At 47.8% G+C, this 24,216-nt stretch overlaps 1 long non-coding RNA gene across 1 annotated transcript; it reads right to left on the reverse strand.

Moving 5' to 3' along the window:
- Positions 1–17,920: 17,920 nt before the first annotated feature.
- On the reverse strand, positions 17,921–18,658 carry LOC137013802 (uncharacterized). Its single transcript, XR_010893765.1, has 3 exons — positions 18,622–18,658; positions 18,384–18,474; positions 17,921–17,958 (listed from the first exon to the last, which is right to left on the reverse strand). It is a non-coding gene; the product is annotated as an uncharacterized lncRNA (long non-coding RNA).
- Positions 18,659–24,216: the final 5,558 nt, after the last annotated feature.

Genomic DNA, 24,216 nt, shown 5'->3' on the forward strand with positions numbered 1-24,216 from the left:
GCGGAGATCAGCGAGAGCAAACCTCTCGCTCCTCTGCGTGTCGTGTGCCGTCGAGCTGCCGGGCTGCAGCGCGGGTTGTCACGGCAACCCAGCGCTCGCTCGGCGCTCTAGATGCGCGGTTCCCTTGCGTAATCTCCATTGTAGCGCCCTCTCTGGTGCACCAGAAGAGGTCTACTTTGCTGATATGGCTTGGGTGACATGAGGTTGAGGGGTTCCTTCGGGGAACCAACCCCCTAGGGCCCCTCCCTCTCTAGCGCATTGCAAGCTGTGCAGTTTCTGGATTGGATTGCTGGTCCTTTTCATAGGGGAACCTAGCATTTCATTCAGAGCTCCAGCTGAGGGACAGACGTCGATTGCAGCATCGGAGAGAGTGCTGTTATGCTCTGGAAATGAGGGTGACGCTGCCCACTGTAATGGTGTGTGCTTATGCTGACTCAGATTCAGAGTTTACAGCCATGCTTTCCTGGGTCTTCCAGATGTGCGTGGAAAACTTGGCAGTATGGGGGTATATTGGTGCCATAAATATGGAATGCCAAAGGTGCCAATCTGCATAAGTTTTTCCTCTCTCACTACCCTCTTGGATGGGGTGGCTGTACACAGACCACGCCCACCCTGCATGTGAGGCCAAGGCACTCTTTTTGCATGAGGGTAGTTCTGTGCTGGGGTTGAGCTGCGCTTGTTGACTAACCGTGATCAAAGTCACGGCGCAGGCCCTCAGCCAGACGATGTCCACCTCCGTGGTCCAGAAGTGCCCCCTGGCTTACCTTGTGAGGTGTGAGAGGTTGTCAAGCTAAATGCTTCTCAATGCTCCCATCTTACGAGGTGGCCTTTTCGGTGACACTGTCGAGGACTGAGCCCAGCGGTTCTCCTCAGTTAGTAGCGGATAGGGGAGCTTCCCATGACAAACCATTGAGTTCCTCTTGGGCCGCCCCTCAGTCTGCTCGTCGCCAAGGGTGTCGTCCCCTGCAAGAAACTCCGGCCCAGCAGGCTCTGCTGTATCCATTGCGGGGAGATGACGCCTCCCGTCTCTGCAGCTGTTTAACTGGTTGGTGAGAATCACCCCTGAGACGGGCGACCCAGAGATGGGTGGGGCTGCTCTTCCACCCCTGGAGGAGGGCCAGGTGGTAAATCCTTTATTGGGTTTGTTTCTGTTCCGCCACTGACCCAAGAGGCAGCGGTACCCAAATTTTAAAGAGCAGTTCCTCCATTTCCAGGTCTGAAGAGGGTTTGGAGAGCAGTGGGAGGAGAAAAACCTCACCACTCTCATCCCCCTCTTCTGTCGCCAGCGGACAGCAGCGAGCAGCGGGCAGCCAAAGCCTCGACTGCTCCCTCTGTCCATCCGTGGAGCCAGGTAAGTGTTGCCTAGCACACTGTGACGCCGCTTCGGGCCGCCTCACAAGGAGAGCCCCCCGAGCCGCGTCCCTGTGTTCCACCTCGCTGCCCTGCTGCGGGTACACCGGTGGTCCCTTTGGTCCTGCTTGTACGGTCTCTACGAGCCGGGTTAGCGCTCCCCAGTCCGTCTCGCTGGCTCCTTCGGACCATCAGGGTCGGCTTTGCGATTCAGTTCGCCCGGCTTCCCCCCCCCAAGTTCAGGGACGTCCTCTTCACTACAGTGAAAGATGCCGATGCCCCTGTCCTGCGTGCGGAGATCGCAGTCCTACTGGCGAAGGACGCGATAGAGCCGGTCCCTCCAGCCGATTTGAGGTCGGGGTTCTACAGCCCCTACTTCATTGTACCCAAGAAAAGCGGCGGGTTACGACCGATCTTGGACCTGCGAGTTTTGAATCGGAGCCTCCACAAGCTACCATTCAAAATGCTCACGCAGAAACGCATTTTCGAGTGCATCCGTCCCCGAGATTGGTTTGCAGCGATTGACCTGAAGGACGCGTACTTCCATGTTTCAATTCTTCCGCGACACAGGCCATTCCTGAGATTCGCGTTCGAAGGTCGAGCATATCAGTACAGAGTCCTACCCTTCGGGCTGGCCCTGTCTCCCCGCGTCTTCACGAAAGTCGTGGAGGGAGCCCTTGTTCCCATGAGAGAACAGGGTGTTCGCATTCTCAACTATCTCGACGACTGGCTCATTCTAGCACAGTCCCGGGATCAGTTGTGCAAACACAGGGATTTGGTGCTCAGACACCTCAGCCAGTTGGGGCTTCAGGTCAACTGGGAAAAGAGCAAACTCGCCCCGGTGCAGAGGATCTCTTTTCTCGGTATGGAGTTGGATTCGGTCGAGCAGATAGCACGCCTCACAGAGGAACGTGCTCGGTCAGTGTTGAACTGCCTGAATACATTCAATGGCAGGACAGCGGTCCCACTGAAGTTCTTTCAGAGGCTCCTGGGGCATATGGCGGCTGCTGCGGCTGTAACACCGCTCGGTCTGCTTCATATGAGACCGCTTCAGCACTGGCTTCACGGCCGAGTCCCGAGATGGGCGTGGCAGCGCGGCACATTCCGGGTGCCAATCACTCAGGAGTGCCGCCGAACCTTCAGTCCGTGGTCGGACCCCTTGTTTCTTCGGGCAGGAGTGCCCCTAGAACAGGTGTCCCGGCATGCTGTGGTGTTCACAGATGCTTCTGCCACCGGCTGGGGTGCCACGTAATACGGGCATGCAGTCTCAGGGGTTTGGACGGGACCCCATCTGCATTGGCACATCAATTGCTTCGAGTTGCTGGCAGTACGCCTTGCTCTGAGCCGCCTCAAAGGCCTGCTTCAGGGCAAGCATGTACTGGTCCGTATGGACAACACTGCGACCGTTGCGTACATCAACCGTCAAGGTGGTCTACGCTCCCGTCGCATGTCACAACTCGCCCACCATCTCCTCCTGTGGAGTCGGAAGCATCTGAGGTCGCTTCGCGCCATTCATGTCTCCGGTGTGCTCAACCATGTGGCCGACGAGCTATCACGAGCTGCGCTGCCAGGAGAGTGGCGACTCCACCCCCAGGTGGTTCAGCTGATCTGGAGAGAATTCGGAGAGGCTCAGGTAGACCTGTTTGCCTCACCAGAAACCTCCCACTGCCAGTTGTTTTACTCTCTGACCGAGGGGACACTCGGGACAGATGCACTGGCTCACAGCTGGCCCCGGGGCCTGCGCAAATATGCGTTTCCCCCAGTGAGCCTACTTGCACAGACCCTGTGCAAAGTCAGGGAGTACGAGGAGCAGGTCTTGTTAGTTGCGCCTTACTGGCCCAACCGGACCTGGTTCCCAGAACTCTCACTCCTCGCGACAGCCCCTCCCTGGCCCATCCCTCTGAGGAAAGACCTTCTTTCTCAGAGACGGGGCACTCTTTGGCACCCGCGTCCAGTCCTCTGGAAACTCCATGTCTGGTCCCTTGGACGGGATGCGGAGGTTCTAGGTGACTTACCCCCTGAGGTACTTAACACCATCACTTCGGCACGTGCACTGTCTACGAGACGTGCTTACGCCTCCAAAGTGGAACCTGTTCGTCGAGTGGTGCTCTTCTCACCGGGAAGACCCCCGAAGATGCTCGATCAGAGTCGTGCTTTCCTTCTTGCAGTAGGGTTGGAGCGTAGGCTGTCCCCCCTCCACCCTCAAAGTCCATACTGCTGCTATATCCGCTTACCACGACCACTTAGATGGCAAATCTGTTGGTCAGCACGACCTGGTCATCAGGTTCCTTAGGGGGCGAGACGGTTAAATCCTTCTCGTCCCCTCTCCATACCCTCTTGGGACCTCACTCTGGTGCTGAGAGCACTTCAGATTGCTCCCTTTGAGCCTTTGCTGTCAGCAGACTTAAAGATTCTGTCTATGAAGACTTTGCTGCTGGTGGCATTGGCCTCCATCAAGAGGGTAGGGGACCTGCAGTCATTTTCGGTCGACGAATCGTGCCTGGAGTTCGGGCCGGGTGATAGCCACGTGGTACTAAGACCCCGGCCTGGCTATGTGCCCAAGGTTCCTACCACTCCCTTCAGGGACCAGGTGGTGAGCCTGCAAGCGCTGCCCTCGGAGGAGGCAGACCCAGCCCTGGCTTTACTCTGTCCAGTCCGCGCTTTGCGACTGTACATAGACAGAACCTAAAGCCTCAGGACCTCAGACCAGCTCTTGTCTGTTATGGAGGCCAGCAGAAGGGAAAGGCTGTCTCCAAGCAGAGGATGGCCCACTGGATAGTGGATACCATCGCCCTGGCTTACCAAGCTCAGGGTGTGCCCTGCCCGCTCAGGTTGCATGCTCACTCCACGAGAGGTGTCGCATCCTCCTGGGCGCTGGCTCGTGGCGCCTCGCTGACAGACATTTGTAGAGCTGCGGGCTGGGCGACACCTAACACGTTCGCTAGATACTATAGCCTTCGTGTCGAGCCGGTCTCCTCCCATGTTCTCGCCACAGGTCAGAGGCACGGAGAGGCCCCGGCTTAGTGTCGGCTTGCTGCGCTACATGCGCTTCTTTTCTCCAGAGAGTCCCTACAAGGCAGACCCTGTCGAGTCCTCCGATATCCCTTCGGCAGCCGACGTGGCGGAGCGTCTGGCGCCAGGCCTATACTCCGTTGTATCCTTGAGAACCGGGTTTAGGCTGGGTTCCATATGTGTGACCCTACGGGGATCCCATATGGTTGGTTCCACGGTTGCTCCTAAACGAAGCCCGTGTCTTTCCCTCTGGGAGAACCTACCCTTCATCGGGTTGGAGTCGCCCCAGCTCTTCCATATGTAGCACAGCCCTATAGGGTTAGTCCATATGTACTTCTCCACATAACTCCTTCGGGGAAGGATGTGGCTTCCGCAGCGTTCCTTTCCCAGCGAAGGGTACGCTTTCCCAGCGTTATCCAATAGTCTCACTGAATGGGTTTTGGGGAACAGCAGTGATCGACTCTCTCTGTGTTAGCCCTGTCCCACCATCCTCAGGCAAGGGGGTTCAGGTGGCTTACAACAGAGCGCTGGAAGGGGGCAGCTCCTGTGGCGCTTTGGTAGGGATTCCTATTCGTCGGTCTGTCCGACATACGTCGAACGTGACCGACTGAATGGGAACGTCTCGGTTACAAAGGTAACCCTCGTTCCCTGAAGGAGGGAACGGAGACGTACGTCCCGTCGCCACAGTCGCTGTACCCCGCTGATGCTGCCGCCTATCCGGTTCGGCTCCTCAGCGAAAACCTGAAGATGCAACGCACCTGCTGCTCATTATATACCCGCGCTGCGAGGCGAGCAGCTGATGCATATGATTGCATGCCAATGTGCATTGGCTCGTTTAGTTACACTCGAAGTAGATTGGCCTCTCTAGCGAGATTCCTATTCGTCGGTCTGTCCGACGTACGTCTCCGTTCCCTCCTTCAGGGAACGAGGGTTACCTTTGTAACCGAGACGTTCCAGTTCAAGAAAGCCCTAAAGCATGACGCTGCCACCTTCGCTTTACCAGAATGGTGTTCTTTTGCTGATGTGCTATGTTGTCTATGCACCAAACCTTTTACAGTTTTGACCAGTTTTGACATCCAGAGCCATAAATATTTGTTTAGGTGCCCAAGAGGTGCCTCTCTCTCTCTCTCTCTCTCTCTCTCTCTCGCTCTCTCTCTCTTCCTTTAAACTGCAACACTTGCTATATTGCTCGTGGCTTGACAATGTACAGTGACAGTTTCCTTATCTTCAACTCCAGACTTCTATCAAAGTCCCTTTAAGTCATTTCACTCGGCGACCATCTTTGAAACGCCTCTTGGGCATGCAAGTGCAACTCCTATCTCTTTGAATGGGGAAACATCAAATTTTCCAAAGCTGTTTGCCAAGCTTTCGATTAAATTTCATATTTGAAATCACCAATGAAATCTGACAATAACAGTCTCATATTTTTTTTTTCCAAATGCTTGAATCATGACGCATCTGACTGTTTCTATCAAAACCGGTGCTTCTAACCAAAGCCACTGGAAGCCACTGGAACGCTCCGCCCTCGGACACCAGAGGCTGTTTTTGAATGGAAGTCAATGGATGAGAGGCTTTACTATGCTGATTAAACAGCTTTTGTGGGGAAATAGCTAATCATTTAATTAATCGACAGCCTGTTTACCAATCTTCAGAATGTTTTACACTAAACAATACTTTGGTTAGGAACGTCTCGGTTACATAGGTAACCCTCGTTCCCTGAAGGAGGGAACGGAGACGTACGTCGGACAGACCGACGAATAGGAATCTCGCTAGAGAGGCCAATCTACTTCGAGTGTAACTAAAACGAGCCAATGCACATTGGCATGCAATCATATGCATCAGCTGCTCGCCTCGCAGCGCGGGTATATAATTAGCAGCAGGTGCGTTGCATCTTCAGGTTTTCGCTGAGGAGCCGAACCCAGCAGGCGGCAGCATCAGCAGGACAACGACCTGTGACGACGGGACGTACGTCTCCGTTCCCTCCTTCAGGGAACGAGGGTTACCTATGTAACCGAGACGTTACCATTCAGTCGGTCACGTTCGACGTACGTCGGACAGACTGACGAATAGGAATCCCTACCAAAGCGCCACAGGAGCTGCGATTCCAGCGCTCTGTCGTGAGCCACCTGAACCCCCTTGCCAAAGGATGGTGGGACCAGGCTCACACAGAGAGGGTCGATCACTGTTGTTCCCAAAACCCACTCAGTGCGACAATTGGATAACGCTGGGAAAGCATAGCCTTACATGCGATAAGGAACGCTGCGGAAGCCATATCCTTCCCCGAAGGAGTTATATGAATAAGTACATATGGACTAACCTTGTAGGTTGTACAACATATGGAAGAACTGGGGTGACTCCACTCGGTGAGAGATGGGTTCTCCCAGAGGGAAAGACACAGGCTTCGTTTAGGAGCAGCCGTGGAAAAAGCCATATGGGATCCCCGTAGGGTCACACATATGGAACCCAGCCTAAATCCGGTTCTCAAGGATACAACGGAGTATAGGCCTGGCGCCAGATGCTCCGCCACGTCGGCTGCCGAAGGGTAACCGGAGGACTCAACAGGGTCTGCCCGTAGGGACTCTCTGGAGAATAGAACGCGCATGTAGCGCAGCTAGCCGACACTAAGCCGGGGCCTCTCCGTGCCTCTGACCTGAGGCAAGAACACGGGAGGAGACCGGCTCGACACGAAGGCTATAGAATCTAGCGAACGTGTTAGGTGTCGCCCAGCCCGCAGCTCTACAAATGTCTGTTAGCGCGGCGCCACGAGCCAGCGCCCAGGAGGATGCCACACCTCTCGTGGAGTGGGCATGCAATCTGAGCGGGCAGGGCACGCCCTGAGCTTGGTAAGCCAGGGCGATGGCATCCACTATCCAGTGGGCCATCCTCTGCTTGGAGACAGCCTTTCCCTTCTGCTGGCCTCCGTAACAGACAAAGAGCTGGTCTGAGGTCCTGAAGCTTCGAGTTCTGTCTATGTAGAGTCGCAAGGCGCGAACTGGACAGAGCAAAGCCAGGGCTGGGTCTGCCTCCTCCGAGGGCAGCGCTTGCAGGCTCACTACCTGGTCCCTGAAGGGAGTGGTAGGAACCTTGGGCACATAGCCAGGCCGGGGTCTCAGTACCACGTGGCTGTCACCCGGCCCGAACTCTAGGCACGATTCGTCGACCGAAAATGACTGCAGGTCCCCTACCCTCTTGATGGAGGCCAATGCCACCAGCAGCAAAGTCTTCATAGACAGAATCTTTAAGTCTGCTGACAGCAAAGGCTCAAAGGGAGCAATCTGGAGTGCTCTGAGCACCAGAGTAAGGTTCCAAGAGGGTATGGAGGGGGGACGAGGAGGATTTAACCGTCTCGCCCCCCTAAGGAACCTGATGACCAGGTCGTGCTGACCAACAGATTTGCCATCTATGTGGTTGTGGTAAGCAGATATGGCAGCAGTATGGACTTTGAAGGTGGAGGGGGACAGCCTACGCTCCAACCCTTGCTGCAAGAAGGAAAGCACGACTCCGATCGAGCATCTTCGGGGGTCTTCTCGGCGAGAAGAGCACCACTCGACGAACAGGTTCCACTTCGAGGCATAAGCACGTCTCGTAAACAGTGCAATTGCCGAAGTGATGGTGTTAAGTACCTCAGGGGGTAAGTCACCTAGAACCTCCGCGTCCCATCCAGGGACCAGACATGGAGTTTCCAGAGGTCTGAACGTGGGTGCCAAAGAGTGCCCCGTCTCTGAGAAAGAAGGTCTTTCCTCAGAGGGATGGGCCAGGGAGGGGCTGTCGCGAGGAGTGAGAGTTCTGGGAACCAGGTCCGGTTGGGCCAGTAAGGCGCAACTAACAAGACCTGCTCCTCGTCCTCCCTGACTTTGCACAGGGTCTGTGCAATTAGGCTCACTGGGGGAAACGCATATTTGCGCAGGCCCCGGGGCCAGCTGTGAGCCAGTGCATCTGTCCCGAGTGTCCCCTCGGTCAGAGAGTAAAACAACTGGCAGTGGGAGGTTTCTGGTGAGGCAAACAGGTCTACCTGAGCCTCTCCGAATTCTCTCCAGATCAGCTGAACCACCTGGGGGTGGAGTCGCCACTCTCCTGGCAGCGCAGCTCGTGATAGCTTGTCGGCCACACGGTTGAGCACACCGGGGACATGAATGGCGCGAAGCGACCTCAGATGCTTCCGACTCCACAGGAGGAGATGGCGGGCGAGTTGCGACATGCGACGGGAGCGTAGACCACCTTGACGGTTGATGTACGCAACGGTCGCAGTGTTGTCCGTACGGACCAGTACATGCTTGCCCTGAAGCAGGCCTTTGAGGCGGCTCAGAGCAAGGCGTATTGCCAGCAACTTGAGGCAATTGATGTGCCAATGCAGATGGGGTCCCGTCCAAACCCCTGAGACTGCATGCCCGTTGTACGTGGCACCCCAGCCGGTGGCAGAAGCATCTGTGAACACCACAGCATGCCGGGACACCTGTTCTAGGGGCACTCCTGCCCGAAGAAACAAGGGGTCCGACCACGGACTGAAGGTTCGGCGGCACTCCTGAGTGATTGGCACCCGGAACGTGCCGCGCTGCCACGCCCATCTCGGGACTCGGCCGTGAAGCCAGTGCTGAAGCGGTCTCATATGAAGCAGACCGAGCGGTGTTACAGCCGCAGCAGCCGCCATATGCCCCAGGAGCCTCTGAAAGAACTTCAGTGGGACCGCTGTCCTGCCATTGAATGTATTCAGGCAGTTCAACACCGACCGAGCACGTTCCTCTGTGAGGCGTGCTATCTGCTCGACCGAATCCAACTCCATACAGAGAAAAGAGATCCTCTGCACCGGGGCGAGTTTGCTCTTTTCCCAGTTGACCTGAAGCCCCAACTGGCTGAGGTGTCTGAGCACCAAATCCCTGTGTTTGCACAACTGATCCCGGGACTGTGCTAGAATGAGCCAGTCGTCGAGATAGTTGAGAATGCGAACACCCTGTTCTCTCATGGGAACAAGGGCTCCCTCCACGACTTTCGTGAAGACGCGGGGAGACAGGGCCAGCCCAAAGGGTAGGACTCTGTACTGATATGCTCGACCTTCGAACGCGAATCTCAGGAATGGCCTGTGTCGCGGAAGAATTGAAACATGGAAGTACGCGTCCTTCAGGTCAATCGCTGCAAACCAATCTCGGGGACGGATGCACTCGAAAATGCATTTCTGCGTGAGCATTTTGAATGGTAGCTTGTGGAGGCTCCGATTCAAAACTCGCAGGTCCAAGATCGGTCGTAACCCGCCGCTTTTCTTGGGTACAATGAAGTAGGGGCTGTAGAACCCCGACCTCAAATCGGCTGGAGGGACCGGCTCTATCGCGTCCTTCGCCAGTAGGACTGCGATCTCCGCACGCAGGACAGGGGGATCGGCATCTTTCACTGTAGTGAAGAGGACGTCCCTGAACTTGGGGGGGGAAGCCGGGCGAACTGAATCGCAAAGCCGACCCTGATGGTCCGAAGGAGCCAGCGAGACGGACTGGGGAGCGCTAACCCGGCTCGCAGAGACCGTACAAGCAGCACCAAAGGGACCACCGGTGTACCCGCAGCAGGGCAGCGAGGTGGAACACAGGGACGCGGCTCGGGGGGCTCTCCTTGTGAGGCGGCCCGAAGCGGCGTCACAGTGTGCTAGGCAACACTTACCTGGCTCCACGGATGGACAGAGGGAGCAGTCGAGGCTTTGGCTGCCCGCTGCTGTCCGCTGGCGACAGAAGAGGGGGGATGAGAGTGGTGAGGTTTTTCTCCTCCCACTGCTCTCCAAACCCTCTTCAGACCTGGAAATGGAGGAACTGCTCTTTTAAATTTGGGTACCGCTGCCTCTTGGGTCAGTGGCGGAACAGAAACAAACCCAATAAAGGATTTACCACCTGGCCCTCCTCCAGGGGTGGAAGAGCAGCCCCACCCATCTCTGGGTCGCCCGTCTCAGGGGTGATTCTCACCAACCAGTTAAACAGCTGCAGAAACGGGAGGCGTCATCTCCCCGCAATGGATACAGCAGAGCCTGCTGGGCCGGAGTTTCTTGCAGGGGACGACACCCTTGGCGACGAGCAGACTGAGGGGCGGCCCAAGAGGAACTCAATGGTTTGTCATGGGAAGCTCCCCGATCCGCTACTAACTGAAGAGAACCGCTGGGCTCAGTCCTCGACAGTGTCACCGAAAAGACCACCTCGTAAGATGGGAGCATTGAGAAAGCATTTAGCTTGACAACCTCTCACACCTCACAAGGTAAGCCAAGGGGCACTTCTGGACCACTGAGGTGGACATCGTCTGGCTGAGGGCCTGCGCCGTGACTTTGATCACGGTTAGTCAACAAGCGCAGCTCAACCCCAGCACAGAACTACCCTCATGCAAAAAGAGTGCCTTGGCCTCACATGCAGGGTGGGTGTGGTCTGTGTACAGCCACCCCATCCAAGAGGGTAGTGAGAGAGGAAAAACTTATGCAGATTGGCACCTTTGGCATTCCATATTTATGGCACCAATATACCCCCATACTGCCAAGTTTTCCATGCACATCTGGAAGACCCAGGAAAGCATGGCTGTAAACTCAGAATCTGAGTCAGCATAAGCACACACCATTACAGTGGGCAGCGTCACCCTCATTTCCAGAGCATAACAGCACTCTCTCCGATGCTGCAATCGACGTCTGTCCCTCAGCTGGAGCTCTGAATGAAATGCTAGGTTCCCCTATTGAAAAGGACCAGCAATCCAATCCAGAAACTGCACAGCTTGCAATGCGCTAGAGAGGGAGGGGCCCTAGGGGGTTGGTTCCCCGAAGGAACCCCTCAACCTCATGTCACCCAAGCCATATCAGCAAAGTAGACCTCTTCTGGTGCACCAGAGAGGGCGCTACAATGGAGATTATGCAAGGGAACCGCACATCTAGAGCGCCGAGCGAGCGCTGGGTTGCCGTGACAACCCGCGCTGCAGCCCGGCAGCTCGACGGCACACGACACGCAGAGGAGCGAGAGGTTTGCTCTCGTTGATCTCCACGGTCTCCCAGAGTGTCGGGCAGACCCGCGGCTGTGCTTTTACACACAAGCGGCAGCTGGCCAACAACAGAGGGGACTCAAGCTTCCCGGAGAAAGAAGAGTCACGACCGGCGTGTCGACGTGATCATGTTCTCATATGAAAACATGAACACCCACGATCATCATTTCATCACGCGCCCAGACATGTGAAACGGTGATCGTGACCGTCAGTGAGGACAGGAACGACCACATCCAGAAACACAAGTAGGATGTCGTCTTTAAAAAGACGCGAATCTACTTGTGTAAGCTCTTTCAGGGACTTTACTCTTTTAGAAGTGCTGAAGCACGCAGGGGAACGGCCACCGCAACACAGACAGGGATTGTGTGCAGCCTGTCGTGTGCTTTCTCTCTCTTTGAAGGTGCTCACTCTTACCAGCCGTAAAAACGGCTTTTCAGCGCTCAAAAGCGCACCGTACCGGCCGTGAGAACAGCCTTCTGACGCTGTCAAACAGCTATTTGCTCAAAAACGGCAAACAAAACAAAAACAGAAAAAGAGAGGACTTCGACCCCGCTGCTGTGCTGTTCGCCCGCACTCGGAAAAAAAACAGAAGTTCAACCAAAAAGCTTGACTCGTCTTCTAGCAGACACTCGCTTGCAGAGAACAGGAACAAACACCGTTCGGCTCCGAAGCGAAAAGCTGAAGATGCAACGCACCTGCTGCTCATTATATACCCGCGCTGCGAGGCGAGCAGCTGATGCATATGATTGCATGCCAATGTGCATTGGCTCGTTTTAGTTACACTCGAAGTAGATTGGCCTCTCTAGCGAGATTCCTATTCGTCGGTCTGTCCGACGTACGTCGAACGTGACCGACTGAATGGGAACTATATGTAGATTTTAGCTTGATAAAAATGTATTTTTTAAGAGAAGGCACAGGGAATGTTGCGACTGACGTCACTGCCATAACACGATAGGCTGAGAGGTGTGACTTCCGCACCGTCACACGTGATTAAGTTAGCCGTTACGCTTTCTCCAATGGTAAGAGATACAGACCCTCTTTGTGGCGAGGGGGGCGTGGTTCAGCGAGGTCTGCGGCGGGAGAGAGCATCGGGAGATCTTTGGTGAGTGAGCGAGTTAAATGTAAATCACGAACACCTGTTTCTCATTTCAGTAATTGGCGCGGAGACAGGTTAAAACGCCGCGAGAAGCAGGAGTCGGCGAGAGAGAGGGGAACTGCTGACTGAGCAGCTGGTGCACGACTAACTGGAGTGAAGCCCATTGTGGATTGTACAGCCGTGACCAGGAGTGAAGCCCTTTGTGGATTGTATATGCCGTGACTGGAGTGAAGCCCTTTGTGGATTATTTTATTTGCTGTTGTGCCTTGCACAGTTTTTGTTGGACGTTTCTAATTCTTGAAATAAAGCTCAGTCAGCAGTTGAACGCCGACCCTGTCCCCTTCCTTCCTACACATAAGAACATTAGTTGTATTACACTGGTGCCGAAACCCGGGAGGAAGGAGGGACATGCTGTCGGAGAGCCCTCGCTGCTGAGGGGGATCGCGGTGCTGCGGAGTTCGGGCAGCGCGGGAGTGAAGACCGCGAGAGGCTGCCCGAGGCGGTGGTACTGGAGCCTAGTGAAAGGTGGGACGGAGAGCTCGAGGCCGTGCCCCTGGGACGAGGTGGGGTGGCTGCCGTCCAAGAGGGAGCGGAGGAGTCGCCGCCGTTCGCCGTGGGCCGGAGCCTGCTGCCGTCCGCCATAAAGGGGAGGAGCAGGGAACGGGGGACTCGCTGCCGGCTGCCCTCAGTCGGAGGAGCCATCGCCGGCCGCCAGGAGGCGGTCGAGGATCGGGCCGTCCACCGAGCGTCCAGTGCCACCGCATGGCACCGCGAAGAAGAGCCTCTCGGCAGGCTGAGGACCAAGCGGCAGTGTGTCGGGGAACCGGACCAAGAATTTTTTTTTCTTTTTCCTCTCTCCCCTCTCTCGTCCTGTCGCTCCCCTTGCTTCCGTCTACTTTCTCTCGTCTCGTCTGTCCTTACCCCCAGGTGCTGCGGCCGCCGAGACAGGCCCCGGGGGGGAGTAGAGCGCAGTCTCGGGAGTACCCCCCGGCCTGCGAGGGGCGATGGGGGTATGTGGCGACCAGGGCAGGCGAGAGCCGTGAGGGAACGGCGCGAGGCCGGTGACGCGAGTGTTAATGAGCTTCACCTGGGAGGCGCACCGGCCTTGAGTCCCTCACGGAGGAGCTCCGGGAGCATAAAAGGAGGAGCGACTACCGTGGAGGACGAGAGAGGACCAGGCCTGGACTTTATTTTATGTTTTATTATGTTTGTGTGGCCGGCAGACGTCCGCGAGGGTCTGCCGGCATTACTTTCGTTTTGTTGTTTGTTTATGTTTGAATTAAAGTTACGTTGAATGTTCGACGGTTCCCGCCTCCTCCTTCCCATATCTACTAACCTTGTTACACTCTTATCTCCTCATTATGTACAATCTCTGCTTCTAACGGCCGCTGCAGTGACGCGATGACTTTACCAGCGATTGGCTCTTATTTTGAAGGCGGGACTTATTCCGCCATATTGCGTGTTACACTTTCAAACAAATTCAAAACAATACGTGACACGTCTTGTGTTATTCTATAGTCTTTGCTTATATGCTGCGTTAAAGTCCGCGTGAACCGGAAGTTGCAAACAACTTTTCTCCAGTGTTGTGACGTATTTCCAAGTGAAACGGAATATTGAATAGAGGGCAGAGCTTTACTTTAGCGCTCCTCCTCTCCATCTCTCGCTCATAGCAGACGAACAGTTGGAGGGGAGTGGTTTAAGCGATTTCAACCCAAGCCGCAAAACTGATGTAATCGGAGAAGGGGCACCGTTGCAGAGGGGAGGAGCATTTTCAGATTTTGATTAAATATTACGAAGCCAAACAATTTTTTTGTGTGGATTGACTTGCACGGATGAATTGTTCACCACAAAACTAGCAATTTGAGCTAACAAAATAAAAAGGTCAATTTTGATTTCATGTGTACTTTAATGCTGCATTGGCATTTGTAACTTAACCTCATTGTGTTTTTATCTGCTCAGGTGGATTTTTTCCCTTTGTTTCACCTCTCTACTGTTGGGACTTAAAAAGGGGGAATTGAGTGTGAACTTCTATGATTACATATTTGTAGTTTATTAGCTTAATGACTTATTTGCTTATTTCTTTATTGGGGGGTTAGTAGGGAGGTGGGTGCCATTTTATTTTTGAATTGGACCTTTTCTCCTTTTTATGTTAGCTTGGGAGCAAGTATATTTTGCTGTACTTTTGTAAAGCAATTTCTGGCACTGGAGATGGGCTGCTTCTCTGCTGTCTCTGTCTCACCCTCATACATTTGCTGTTGTGCTCCTACCCTAATTAGGAATTTGTCGCAGCCAAAAAGTTCAATCTTGGTCAGACATAACAGCCTCTCTGACCAGTTTTTATCTTTGTCGTCTTATCAATTCTGGAGGGACGCTTGTTTTTGATAATGTCACTGTTGTGCCATTATTTTTCCACTTGTTGATGACTGTCTTCACAGTGCTTCATGATAGATATCTAATGCCTTGGTAATTTTTTTAGCCCTCACCTGAGCTGTAAATTTCAACAATGAGATCCCATTGATGCTTCGTAAGCTCTTTGTGCCCCATGGCTCTTTTAGTAGCATGTAACCAAGAACGTCAGAAAAATCTCACAAAAACTGCTCAGATTTAGAGTTAGTCAACATCATTTCATGTGAAGACAGATGTGTATTTTTTCACATGAGCTTGATGATTAGGTCATTCTAAACACAGCAACATAACCAATTATAACTAGGTTATTTTAATGTTCTCTCTCTGAAATCTGTCACTTTGGTTTTCAGTGGAATTGCATTTGTTGTACTTTTTACATTACATTAAAAGTGCAAAAGTTCTAATTCATTTATCTTTGTTTCATTTTTCACATCACAAAAACCAGCTGTTTTAACAGGGAAGTGTAGACTTTTTAATATATATATATATTGTGGCGGGAGAAAAGAGGGCCAGACTCAATGCGTGGTGAAATTACCCCGAAGGGGCCTTTATTGAGTGACAAAACTTGAAATTAGTGCGGGTGTTCCCAGGAGCCGGGAAACTGGTGCTTCAGTGCAGAAGTGAACGTGTGGCAATTTGTTGACGAACTGCAGTCAGGTTTCCTTAACAGTCACTGGAGCCTGGAGGAGAAAGGAACCAGAGAAAGGAACCAGAGAAAGGGTTAGTCTGGTCTTGGGAGATCTAGTCTCCCCTTAAGCTTCTTTCTGCTGTGCTTATATCCTCCTCTACCCAGCCAGCAATGACATGTGGGGCCCAGATGAGGGCTTCATGGGCAGCAAATGTGGGCCCCATTATGGGCTTGCACCCGGGATCCACATTGGGGCAAGCCGTGGAAGCCCAGACGTACTAAAAGTGGGACCTGTAAGGGTACTACATGGGTCTTAATTGGGCAATTCATGTCAGACCCATTTGGGCCCCACCTGCCCAAAGGGGTCCAAAGTGGGCTTTGCAACATGGCTACACAGATGGGCTTTAAATGGGATCTGTAAGAGGCTTATGTGGGTCCTAACTGGGCAATTCATTCCAAACCCATTTGGGCCCCACCTGCCCAAAGGGGTTTAAAGTGGGCTTGCACCCGGGATCCACATGGGGGCCAGCCGTGGATGCCCAGGTGGGTTTTAAGTGGGATCTGTAAGGGTCTTATGTGGGTCTTAACCGGGCAATTCATGACAGACCCATTTGGGCCCCACCTGCCCAAAGGGGTTTAAAGTGGGTTTGCACCCGGGATCCACATGGGGGCCAGCCATGGATGCCCAGGTGGGTTTTAAGTGGGATCTGTAAAGGTCTTATGTGGGTCTTAAACGGGCAATTTGTGTCAGACCCATTTGGGCCCCTGGTTTGCACCAGGATTCAACCGTGAATGCCCATATGGGCTTAAAGTGGGCTCTGTAAGGATCTTATGTTGGTCCTAACTGGGCAATTCATGCAAGGTAAGCCCAACCATTAATTTAAGGAAACAATCTAAGAAAAATTAAAAATGTAGAATGAATGTAAGTACAAGATAAATACAAGACACTTGATGCTTTGAACTGCAAGAAATATATTAAATTGAACAACAAAAATTATCTTTAAAAAACAATGTCACAACATACGGTAAACTAAAAAATATATTTAAAAAAAATCTCTGAAATACACAAAATACACTCATTATATAATACATTGAACAACAAACATAATCTTTAACAATTAAAATTTTAAAACGTACCGGTAAATGAATAAAAAGTATATATTTTTTTAAAAATGCCTGAAAAAAGAAAACAAAACATCTCTCCAAAAAATACATCCAAAACAGTCATGGCGTTTGTGTTGTCAATGTTCTTTTTTACCCATAGATATATGAGCAATATCACACTCGTAGCCGTGCGATATGGCTGTATATCAGCACGCTGTGATTCGTCCGTAGGTAATCACTGCGTGCTGATATACAGCCATATCGCACGGCTACGAGTGTGATATTGCGTTTATACAACAGTTCGACGGCACGACTTCGGTAAAGTTGGTTTTATATTCGCACATTCGGACTTATGATAAATTCAAACTTTCCAATAAATGTGCAATAAATTAACCCATATGGTAAAAAAAATTATTTTCAAATATATTTTTAAATATATTTCAAAATATTAAAAAAATGGCCAAAAAATATATTCGCTATAAATATATTTTCACATATAAATATATTGTCTAAAAATATATTTTTTGGCCATTTTTTGTATATTTTTAAAAAATATATTTTCCTAAAATGTATTTTTTGGCCATTTTTTTTGTATATTTTTTAAAAATATATTTTCAAAATATATTTTACAAAAGCATTTAAAAATATATTTTGCCCTACATATATTTCAACCCAAGAAAATACATTCACATGTCACATTTGAAAAACTCTTATTTGTTGTCTATAACACGTGAACATTTGAATAAAAATCAGCAAGGAACATACTTTACAATGTTCAAAAAATTACAATATTCAAACAAATATAACTTTTTTGCTTTCAAGAAGTCTCAGTTTCCCCACGTCAAATCCTCAAAGCCTCTTTGGACACATTTGGAAATCTCTTCTTGACTGTGAGACAAAAATCAGTAATTTTTTTAGAACTTAATGTTTCTAGTAAATTTTCCTTTCACTAAGTATTAACTTACCGTATGGCTGCCATGGTTTCCTCATCAAAGGCACTTCTTCTCTGTCTCTACCACTGTACTCATACAAAAGACAAAACACAATAACTGAACATCAGTACAGGTACAGAGGGCATGCACTTTGTCCTCTAACTAGTTTTGGATTTCCTGATATTTTTGTTTACACTGGAACTAAAACAAATACAGGTATACTGGATTTTAAAGATATTTAATGGGCATATTTTTAGACAGTATAGTAAAGAAACTGATGATTGAGGAGAGGTCGAATTAGCCTTTCTTTACACTTCTGCATTGCATTTTCACTTTTACAAATGAAGGGATAGTGGAATATCACAAAGTCACTCAGTTAAGCAAACTTAACAAAGGGATACTTGCCCTCATGCTGTTCCAGTTGATTATGACATTCTCTTTTTCTGTGGAATACAAACAGAGATATTTAGAAAAATAATCCATCTCTGTGTGTTCACGCAAGAAGGTCAAAAACCAAAGTGAACAAGACTGTAATCCACATGACCTCAGTTGATTAATCAACTTCTTCTAAAGTGAAACAATAGGTGTGTTTTTGGAAAATACTGTTATGTTAAATTTGTTACATTACAGATTTGCCAACTGTCCAATATGGGCTCAAAGTCAACATGTTGTAATTTGTGATGTGTTTTAAAGCTTGAGGAATCATTTGGATGTACAGACTTTAAAATATTAGTATTTTTCTAACACACACCTAGTGTTTCACTTCAACTAGGGTCATGTTGACTATTTCATGTTTATTACTGTGAAGCTGTTTTGTATAAAGTGCCACAAAAATGAAGATGACTTGACTATGAACATTATCCAGTACCTGTGACTTGTGGTTCTCCAGCACAATCGTTGGGCTGGTGGGGCGGACAGCAAGTGGACAAGCGTCTTGACAGATGGGTTTTGACCCGCACCTGTTCCAGACAGAAACAGATATTAACACAAGTGCAGAGAACATATCAATTCATAAATTACACAAATAAAATAATATTATTTGCTTAGCAGTGCTTAATTAAAAAAAAAAAAAAAATCTACTTCTTAAAGTGTCCCATCATTCTCACCTTGTTGCTGTTGCACAAACCGTCTCTGCTTCTGCTACTGAAAATAAAAAGTAGATTTTTTTACAGTAATGAATGACACATGTAAACCTGTAAGTCGTGACAAATAAGCATCTTCTGTTACAAGCAACTTACTGAATCACTGGCTCAACTGGATAATCGAAAACAGCTTGTCATTCAGCAGAAAGTGAATAAAAATTATATTATAGTAAGGCTATATTAATAATGATAATAATAATAGTAGAAAAATTGAGCGTATGAAATGCCATTAATGCCAAACCAGCATATGCCTGAATTTTAATAACGAGAAAATAACGTGTGCCTAATTAACAAGTTTAGTATAACATTAAATTTAGCCAAAAAAACAGAACAAAAAAACCTTACGTTACAGGCCACTATCAGTGACAGGAGCATCATAGATCGACAACAGCAGGCAGCACGGTCTCCCAAACACTCTACAGCTGAAATTAAAAAAAAAAAAAAAAAATATTAAACATTTTTTGTGTGTAACGTTAGTTTTCACTAGTGTCCAAATTAAAAACAACTAACTTTAAAACGGAAATCTGAAAATATCAAATGCGTCTCATGTGAGCAAATAAACGAACGGGGCATTAATTTGACAAATAAAGTAAAAAAAACCCTTGACAATAAAACATTATACATTCAAAGTAGCAATGAACATTACATATGTGAAAAATGACGATTAAAAATAAAGTTATAACGTTAGCTCTTACCTTTTACTCCGAGAACTCCCGGTTGACTGACGACCGTTACAGTTCAAAATGACGCGCATGCGCAGTACTCCAAAAGTCCGTGAGCGCTGCTTGTGGTTTCCCATTCAAATTACGTCACAGTTAACATCGTACATCTAGCGATTTTATTAATCTATTGTATTTGATGTAGATCTAAACGCTATATTACACTGACAATGAATTACAAATAAATAAATAAATAAATAAGTAAGTAAGTAATAGACTAAAACACACATTTGTGAGGTGCCATAATTACACAGATCTGTATTTTTTGGGAAGATATGTGAAAAAAAGTGTCAATGTGGAAAATGTGTAAATTCATGTTTTTCTGTAAGTGTTTAAAATTCTTCAAACATAATGGATAGTTTTGTTCGCAAGGCTTTCTTCCACGCACATTTACATTGTCAACTGTAAGATTGGAAATGTATTTTCTTGCACCCTGAAATATATTTTTATATATAAATATATTTTTCCTGCCCCTGAAATACATGTTTAAATATATTTTAAGTATATGAAGGTTGAAACAAAATATATATTTCAGTTTCAAAAATATATTTCATTGAACTTCACTGTTTGCCACATATATTTACCATATATTTAAAATATATTTTGGCCAGATAAAATATATTTTTTTACCGTATGGGAATGTTTGCGAATTTTAAGCAGCGACATGATATTGACAACCAACGATTGTCAACTTACAACATTTTTCACAGCCGATCAAAATAGGCAAGTATTGTTTTAATGGCATATTTACTTGTGAATGTCCACTGAATGTCCAATGTAGTGTGATTAACAAGGCTATTGAATACGGAAGTCTGAATGTGCGAATATAAAACCAACTTTAGCCAAGTGACGACATGAGTGTGTAAATAAATAAGAACAACAACGGAGTGTCTTTAAAACCCTCTTTTGTGCAGCACTACTTCCTTCCGCCACGGATTCATATCTCAAATTGTCAGTTGGACCAAGCCTCCGTTACTAACTCTAAAACGTCACTTTAGAACTAGTAACGAAGGAACGTCGAGTCGCTTCATTGAAACACATTGAATTTTATACAGTATTAGAGAGAGAGAGAGTAGGCTATTACCTGTCTGATATATTGCATTACATTCATTCTTCAAGTCGATGTCCATAATATTATATCCATTATAAAAGTCCGTTTGAATGTCCTCTGAGGAAAGCGATCTTTGTATAACACCACAGCGCTATAAACAACTTCCTTTGCAAAAGTTCCTTTCAATTTAAAAGTCTCTTGTGCTTCACTGACTCATTCCTCCTGTAAAGTGTTGCTGCCATCTAATGGCGTATTAATGTAACTTTCACTCAATCCATATTACTTACTAATGGACATATTTATATAAAATAATATTTATTGAACAACAAATAAGCACAATTGTACAGTTCAGTCAAACAAAGCACTAGTTATTTACAAAAAAACAAAACAAAAAACATTTACGCTTGTATGTGGGTTTTACAAATATTTAACGAATGAAAAGGATTTTAAAGAGCTTGTGACAAAACCTCTTAACTCCATTGGATCCTCAAACTGTCAATCAAACCGCATTACATTAATCCGCCTCCCCTCGTGAATGAAGTGTGCACGCAGTTTGGACATCTCCTCTATGCAATGCAAAGGTAAATAAAGATCTGATGTTTGAAAAAAAAAATTGTAAAGCGTGTTCTTTACTCAAAAAACCCTATGTTTATAAAGTTTAATGTTTTACGTATTTGAAGAGCAGAGAAGAGTCTTCGTCTGATATGTCCCGTCTAGTTGAAGCCAATATGCTAGCCTATATATAATGATGTAACATAACGTCGTTTATTATCAAATTTAACATAGCACAATTCGACTTGCTCTGGAACAAATAATAGATTAATAAAGACCAAAGATTGCCTGTTCTATGTACTCAAATTGAATAATGTCTCATGTTTAACCACTATAAGAGCCAGCGGCAAATCCACGAAGCACTGGCCGAGATTAAGCTGTTCTCGGCAGTTACAGAAGCACTGAACGGCCGCTGACGCCCTGGAGCTCACATCTCCGAAAACGTCAAAACAAGTTGTAAAATAGGCGCTGTTATTAAATATGAGTCACATATTTCAGGTCTAAACAACTACATTCTCGCCTAAAAACTATTAAAACTACAGTTTGTGGTACAACAAGTAGTATTTGTAAAAATTGCGGTTGATTTGGTCAGCCGCCATGACGGCCACTTCAAGCGGAGTGATACAAACGGTGAAAAGATAGGAGGAGTGCTGTTATCGCTGAAATATCGCATGGCTATCAGCCAATCAGATTCGAGAACCAGACAGAACTGTTGTATAAATATATATAAGACCCATATATGTTTTCCCAGTTCAAACCCATGCCAACTTGACCCATAAAAATTCTATACAGGACCCATATGTGCATTCCCATTTCAAACCCATGCCCACTTTACCCATAAATATGCCATTCAAGACCCATATATGTGTTCCCAGATCAAACCCATGCCCACTTGACCCATAAATATGCCATTCAAGACCCATATATGTGTTCCCAGATCAAACCCATGCCCACTTGGCCCATAAATATGTTATGCAAGACCCATATATGTGTTCCCAGTTCAAACCCATGCCCACTTGGCCCATAAAAATTCTATGCAGGACCCATATGTGCATTCCCAGTTCAAACACATGCCCACTTGGCCCATAAATATGCCATTCAAGACCCATATATGTGTTCCCAGATCAAACCCATGCCCACTTGACCCATAAATATGTCATTCAAGACCCATATATGTGTTCCCAGTTCAAACCCATGCCCACTTGGCCCATAAAAATCTATGCAGGACCCATATGTGCATTCCCAGTTCAAACACATGCCCACTTGGCCCATAAATATGCCATTCAAGACCCATATATGTGTTCCCAGATCAAACCCATGCCCACTTGACCCATAAATATGTCATTCAAGACCCATATATGTGTTCCCAGTTCAAACCCATGCCCACTTGGCCCATAAAAATCTATGCAGGACCCATATGTGCATTCCCAGTTCAAACACATGCCCACTTGGCCCATAAATATGCCATTCAAGACCCATATATGTGTTCCCAGATCAAACCCATGCCCACTTGACCCATAAATATGTCATTCAAGACCCATATATGTGTTCCCAGTTCAAACCCATGCCCACTTGGCCCATAAAAATTCTATGCAGGACCCATATGTGCATTCCCAGATCAAACCCATGCCCACTTGGCCCATGCCTGTCCCTTATGGGGCCCATGTAATCAGCTCATATGGGCTTCCTATGTGGGACTCGTACTACAAAACCTACATGGGACCCGCTGATTTCACCCAGCCAAAGCCCATGCCCACACAGTACCCATGGAACCTGTAGTTAACCCATCTGGGCCCCACGTGTCATTGCTGGCTGGGTAGTGATGGCTCTCAGGTGGCTCTCATTTCCCAACTCCGCCTCCTGGCAATTGGATCCACTCCGTTTCCATGACAATGCTGTATATATATATATATATATATAATAATATATATATATATATATATATATATATATATATATATATATATATATATATGCCATTGCAGCCTGTCTGATCCAGGCCAAGTTCTGGCCACTAAATCCAGAGGCTGTACAGGTAAGTCTGTGAGATCCTCCAGGTTTAATGACCACTGACTCAGACTCAGTCAGTGTCTGACAGCAACAGACTGAAAAATGAACAGTTCAACATTAACATTTACAACAGTACACATGAATAAGTCTGATTGTCAACAGGTTTTCAAAAGCCCTTCTTACATTCTGTGAGAGAAAACATGAAGATAAAACTCTCATTAGAGTATTAGTAGTTGTAGGGGTACTTGAATAAGGGGTTATGGTTAGCAGAATAAGTTGACATGTTACAGAGTTACTTATAGTCAGTATGTCTGTTGAGAAACCATCACAATAAAGTGTTAGCAGATATTAAGTAGAAAGTCTACTAATACTCCAATGAGAGTTAGTTGACATGTAGGTGCAATGTTACACAGAATGTCTAAATGGGAATAAAGTGTTACAGACATTTCCAAAGCTATCACCATTGATTCATCAATGATTCTGCACTGTTTGACTGAAAACTTGTTCAAAAGATCATCATTCAAAGATATTCCTTTAACTTAGTGCTGAAAGATCACACAAGAGCTCAATTACATTTTAATTTGTGAATGTGTTTATTCTAGCAATCTAGACATTTTGTTCTGTAAAATTATATGTCCTTGTTGTGAAAAAAAGTTTAGTTTATTCAGATTAATATTAGTTTATTCAGATTAAATCAATTACTAAAACACTCAGAGATTTAACAAGCTTTATGACTTAAAGATTGCAGTATGCTTATGAGGTCTTCTCAAGACCTCAGAAATCACATGAATAGTTTTTGTTCAGCCCTGCAGTCTTTTGTGTAACTGTGACTCTCTAGCACAGTAATAAACAGCTGTGTCTTCAGTCTTCAGGCTTTTCACCTCTAAATACAGCATGTTTTTGCTGGTGTCTTTTGTGATGGAGAACTGGCCTTGAAGAGACTGAGCATAATATGCAGTTGTGCCACTATATATCCAATCCACTTCAGTCCTCTCCCTGGTTTCTGACGGATCCAGCTGTACCAGCTGCTCATTGAGAATCCAGACACACTGCAGGACAGAGAGACTGATTCTCCTGGTGTTTTTATCACAGAACCTGAGGAGGTCAAAGACTGACCACTAACAGCTGGAGGAAAAGAAAGAAAAAAAACGGCATTAATGTTAGGTGGATTAGAAAAAATGAAATAACAATAATAATCTGCTAATTAGAATTCTCACATGCACTAAT

The sequence above is a fragment of the Chanodichthys erythropterus genome, chromosome 3, assembly GCF_024489055.1.
Source record: "Chanodichthys erythropterus isolate Z2021 chromosome 3, ASM2448905v1, whole genome shotgun sequence".
In the NCBI taxonomy this organism is placed as follows: Eukaryota; Metazoa; Chordata; class Actinopteri; order Cypriniformes; family Xenocyprididae; genus Chanodichthys; species Chanodichthys erythropterus.